General features: G+C 45.0%; 1 long non-coding RNA gene across 2 annotated transcripts; it reads right to left on the bottom strand.

The window, feature by feature from the left end:
* Nucleotides 1–508: 508 nt before the first annotated feature.
* Nucleotides 509–5,303, bottom strand: LOC107651157 (uncharacterized). Of its 2 annotated transcripts, none has more exons than XR_008915989.1 (3): nucleotides 5,213–5,303; nucleotides 1,186–1,340; nucleotides 509–722 (listed from the first exon to the last, which is right to left on the bottom strand). It is a non-coding gene; the product is annotated as an uncharacterized LOC107651157 (long non-coding RNA). The 2 variants fall into 2 exon arrangements; XR_008915988.1 differs by having other exon boundaries at nucleotides 5,182–5,281.
* Nucleotides 5,304–5,723: the final 420 nt, after the last annotated feature.

The following is a 5,723-nucleotide window of genomic DNA, read 5'->3' as shown; positions in this document are numbered from 1 at the left end:
TATATGGTACTGACAGCTAAACTCTGGGGATCCCAAGAAGATACTTAGATAAGATGCATACTAGAGGGATCCGCAGCGAACCTCAGAGATGTGATATTTAGATCAGGAATGATCTCCAGGAGCTAAGATACAACCATGATAATTATGCAATGTCATTGATCTCTTTTCTGATAGGTCAGACTAGACAACCTCTGAAGCCTCTTTTGACTCTGAAATTCAGTGCTGTTTCACTGGGAGGGGCAGTAAAAAGAAGTCAAAGGAATTTTTTTTCCTTAGAAGTAGACTTACTTCTTAGACATACTTTAACTTATCAACTAGACCTTCAAGGAATGAATTGGTCTTCCAGAGATCAAAATGGGGAAAGAGATTTCCATTCCAGGCATGGAGAATGGGGAGGCAAAGATACTGAGAGGTATACAGTGGCCAGTGTTAGAACTTGAATTCAAGACCTGGTTTTGAATCCTGCTTTTGTCAGTGATTATAAAGAATTCTCCCTCAGAGTCTGGTACAGGATCTCAGGAGTATTTATTGAATCTGGGTACAAATGAACTCAAATTCAAACAGCTCAGATAAGAAAAGGATGCTTCAGACTTTCATGAAGGTTTTTCCATTCATGGGGTCATCAGGAAGTTCCCCTTAAGGGTGGTGCAGCTTTCTGCTAGGCATCTGATAGTGTCCAGAAATGCCTTTCTTCTGGGTGTCTTCAATGTGTCTCTCAATTCCTAAGGCAGATAGAAGGTGCCACCAGTCATTGCCAGTCTAGTGTCACTCTTACAGTCCCAGAAAGTCTTCTGCCTTTTCAAAGTTCACAAGATCCTCCTCTGCTCCAGAATAGGGAGGAGACAGAAGCTCTTTCTACTCCCCACCCAACCCCAAGTGAATACCCGCTAGGGGGTAAGATGGAAGTGCCCCACCACTGTGCTGCTCAATGGCTGGAATGGCAGATTCTCCCCTAGTTTGTTGGTTTCATCCAAGCCTTCAGATGTGACCAACTTTAAAAATATATTAATCTTTTACAATTAGCAAGTGTTTACTTTCTTTCTCTCACTTTTCCTTCCATTAAAAAAGGGGGAAAACCCGAGAAAAAAATAGAAATAGTCCAGCAAATTCCCACATTGGCAGTGTCCCCAAATGACCAAGTCTTTAACCAGTCCCAGTGGAGTCCTCATGTTTTCACCCACTTACACATTTGACTGAAAGAGACTTTCTGTTGGATGAAGGTATCAGAGTGAAGAGCATCTTGCCAGGTTCTTTACTTGGGGGAGGGGGTCATTGATTTATGCCATAGACTTCCATGCCTTCTAAGACAAATAGGATTTATCATACTGGTAGTGCCCACCCTACAAGGTGATAGAGAGGATGTAATGAGATAATATAGGCAAAGCACATTGCAAATGTTACATTCCAATCTAAATTTCAATTGTTATGGAAATGGGTCAGGAATATGTTGGTAAATGTTTAATGATCAGCTCTCCCCCCAAATGTACACTTTATAAAGGTTTAGCCTGCAATGTTGTTTCCCAAGATCTTATCAAGTCTAGAAAATAAACAAAGCAATAAATCGAGACTGCTTTGTAGAGTTTGCTGATTTCCCAGATGTAAATACTCCAAAAATTTAATAATTGGCTCCCATGAGTCAGTTTGAGCTCTCTCCAGTACAGCCCTGGATAGGACCCAATGAGAACCAACAATGGGAAATGGTTTGCTGTGGCAGAGGCATAGAAGGAGTGAAGGAGGGCTGTATGAGATAGTACTGGAGAGGTCCAGGAGTCAAATGAACAAACACTTATTAAGTGCTTAGTATGTACACGTATCGGTGGCAAAATATTGGTAATACAAAAACAAGTCAAAGGAAAGACAGAGCAGGCCCTTAATAAATTGACATTCTAATGGGAGAAGATAAAATGAAGTTGAAAGTGGCTGAGGAGACTTGCCGTGCAAGGACAGTATGGTGGGGAAAGGAGAGGAAGGAAGTAGGGAGTAGTGGCAGTAGGCTGGCCAGAGTCCTTTCATAAAGTGGAGTTCTACGAGTAACTGACCAATAAGCGGAAGGAGTGACAGGGGAGGGTGAGAAGTCCATAAGGAAGAAAGGAATTGGTTCCACTCTGCATGTGATTCCCTTCCTGGTTTCATCTCCCACATAACACAAGGATGCCTCTCCCAGGATCAGTTCATCACCTCTAATTTCAAGCTGCTAATTCAAGTGTTGAATGATTCTTTCTCCCACAGCTTCTTCTCCCCTCTGACTGGAGTGCTGGAGAGTGGAGTGCAAAACTCCTCCCAATGCCTTCCTTTATAGAGGGCAGAAGCTGAATTTGGGGGATTGTTTCACTCTGCATCAGTTTCCTTGCTGTGGAACAATAGGCACCCCAACTCCCACCAGGTACATTCTGATGTCAATCCCCACCCTGTTTCCTAACTCCTTTAATATGTTGTCTCCCCTTGATGGCAGGGGACACAATTAGAGTTACTAATGAAGGGGTCATTTGTTTGGGTGATTGTTGTCCTACCATTTTCATGGAACTGATATCACTTCACTAATGGTCCACTTTGGTCTCCCAAGATTAATTTCATCTGTCCACTCTGTGTGTGTGTGTGTGTGTGTGTGTGTGTGAAAGTCACAACAGACATGGAATGCTAATGATATGGTAAGCATGCTGGGGATACTTTCTGTCAAATTTTGCTTTCTATGCAAGGCACTAAGGAGGCCAGTGATTGTGGAAACTGAGCATTGTTTAAACCAATCCTGTGAGCCTGGGAAACTGAGCTCCTTTAACCAAGGACTTAGGTCATGTGATATAAGGAATTTTCTCATATATATAAATCTAAGCAACCTATATGTCTTATCTGAAAGGTGACTTCATATCAATCAACTAGTCATCATTTCCATATTCCTTTGATTGTTTACAGCTACTTGGCAGGGTTTGTGGGACATTTCAGTTCATATCACCCCTGTTAGATTATGAGCTTCTTGAGGGCAAGAACTTTTCTTCTTTTTATTAATTGTATTCCTATCACTTAGCACAGTGCCTGGCACAGAGTAAGTTCTTCATAAATGTCCATTGGTTTAAAATCTTCGAGTGAGAAGGCTGTGGGGAAATGGTGATGAGGAGTCTGCTAGGGAGGAAAACCTAAAGAGCAATGAGGGGCTATTTTACAGGTAGAAAAAAAATACTATTTGTAACTAAATCTCAGAACGCTTCCTCTGTAGGTTCACTAAAAGTGTCCTTGGTACCACTCCAGTAGCTGACAAGACAACTGGAATGATGGGCACTTTATCTTGTTTCTATATGATTTTGATCTATGGTTAAGAATAATAGTAGTAGTGGAAGTAGAGGTAGTAGTAATATTGAGTAGAGAAATATTGTAGAAAGTATTACAGTCAAATGGAAACAATACTGGACTAGGCATTATGTTAGAAGAAAATAATATCAGTAAAGCATTTAGCATAGTGCCTGGCACATAGAAGTTTCTTAATAAATGTCTCTTCCTCTTCCCTCCCCTACGCCTCTCTTGACTAGCTAGTGACTATGAGCAAGTGATTTCAGGTGGAACAGTCCTGCATTTGGAATCAGAGGAGCTGGGTTCAAAACCTGCCTCTTTCACTCACCATCAAGGCCTTGCACAAATAAATCACTTCAGTCCTCTGGGTCTTGGGTTCCTTAATTGTAAAAAGAAGGGATTGCACTAGGGAACCTTTGAGGGCCCCTTTAACCCTAAATTTACAATCCCAAGACCTCATGGAGCCTTGTTTCCTCCTCACAGGATGTTTGTGAGGCTAAAGCAGAAAATGGATATAAAACCCTTTGCAGTCTTTGAAGCACCAGAGAAATGTGAGTTGTCAGAATAATGACAAACAGAAGTAGCAGAATTGGTTTCTCCTAGTTTCCAGGAAAAATGCTGGGTTCGTTCTCAGGGGCCCCCTACTTGAAAGCCAATCTAGCCCCATCCACATGGCTAGGTTTGGAATAATAGCACAGAAATGAGAGCAGACTCCCCAGCTCTCAGATCCCCCCAGCCCCCCCCCCCCCCCCAGACACAGGGTGTCCTAATGGAAGAGCTCAGCCTTAAGTGCTCAAACATTGTATTAATTTAAAATTTCTGGCTGCCGAATGCCTTTGTTGACTATTGTTTTAAGATAATTAACTGCAAATATCATGTGCAGATCCTGAAAAGGGTGTGAGGGGAACAAAAGAGCATTTAAAATGGGAATTTTTAAATTGGATAGATGTGAATGAAATGCTTCATAGGCGGTATCCATAGAAACCTCTTAAGAGAGAGAGACATGTTAATGCTCTCGGTGAAATAAGCTAACAACATCAGACCTAGGCAGCCCCGCTTCATTCAGGTGCCAACAGACGGAGTCCATATCTATAGGAAACACTCTAATTGGCTTTTCTGTAGTTAATTTGTTTGGGGGAAGGGATGTGATAAAGGCTGATAGCCATGCTGTCAGCCTGGGGACTTTCAAGTTGATCTGATGTGGCCATTAAACCAGCCAGTCAGTCAACAAGTATTTATGAAGCCCTGCTGTGTGCCAGGCACTGTGCTGAGGGAACACTGGGGAAGCCAGCTGAAGCCACTAGCCCACTTGATCGGGAGTAGCCCACGGACCTGCCGGACACAGGCAGAGAGGCTCCCTCTCCCCCCAATTCTTGCCTGCCTCCCGAGGTCGAGGGAGGGAGGCTCCAGTGAGAGGGAGTGTGTGTGGACGTGCTTTAGAGGACGCCATGGAGCCTTCCCCCAGCCTCCCCCATCCTTTCATGCCCATTAGCCCTGCGGATGGGGCTTCACTGTACACCCGAATGGCAGGAGGGGCTCTTTTTCTTCTTCCAGAAGATATTAAAGGTTTGTGTGCCACCCAGGTAAAGGCACCACTGGTCGCCCCTGTTAGCAACCCCATCCCGATCTGCCCCTTGTGACGTTGGGTTACAGAACGCAAGTGCAAAGACCTCTGGGAGAAAGCCTGGCTTCCCTCAGGTAATTGGGTGGCCCAGGGCAAATCGCTTCATTTTGCAAAGACTCATGTCCTTTTAGCCCTAGGAGAGAATTCAAATTCCTCCACTTCCTCTGAAAGCCCTCCATCGCCTGGGTTGGCTCCCATCTCGCTTTGGGGGCTTAGCAGTCCACACCTGGGACTCTCTGGACTCGGTCTATGTTGCCGAAAATTGGCTTGCTTACTGTTCCTTCCCTTTGGTGGCCCATCTCTCACCTCCCAGCTTTTGTACAGGCTGCTTCCTTTGTCTGGAATGGGTTCCCTTCAAGGCTCAGCTGAAGTACCGCCTTCTCTAAGGAGCTGTCTTTGTCTCTCGCCCCGCCCACCAGGCCCCCACTTGTTAGTGCCTCCCCTCCCTCAGATGGCTTCATATTTTCTTTATATTGACTAGTCCATGGACGTGATTCTAACTCCCCCGCCTCCACCGCCTCCAGCCCCCGCAGAATACAGAGTCTGCGAGGGTAGAGACTATTTTTCCCCTCTTTGATTTTGTATTCCGAGTGCCTGGCACAGAGCGCCCCTGAGGACCCGCCCGGAGCTTAGGAGCAGGAGGGCCCTTGAGAGAAATAGGGGTTTGGAGAAGAGCAGGATCGAAGGAGGAGAGAACGAGTTCTGCGTTGGCTAAATGGAGCCGCCCGTGACACCGGCATTTCCATGGGGCCAAGAGGCACTTCTAGCTCAGAAGAAAGATTATGGGTGGCTGTTCCTCTAGGAGACTCACCTGCAG

Source organism: Monodelphis domestica, chromosome 2 (assembly GCF_027887165.1).
Source record: "Monodelphis domestica isolate mMonDom1 chromosome 2, mMonDom1.pri, whole genome shotgun sequence".
Lineage (NCBI taxonomy): Eukaryota > Metazoa > Chordata > Mammalia > Didelphimorphia > Didelphidae > Monodelphis > Monodelphis domestica.
The sequence above is the reverse complement of the archived record's forward strand: the minus strand, read 5'-3'. Positions and strand labels throughout refer to the sequence as shown.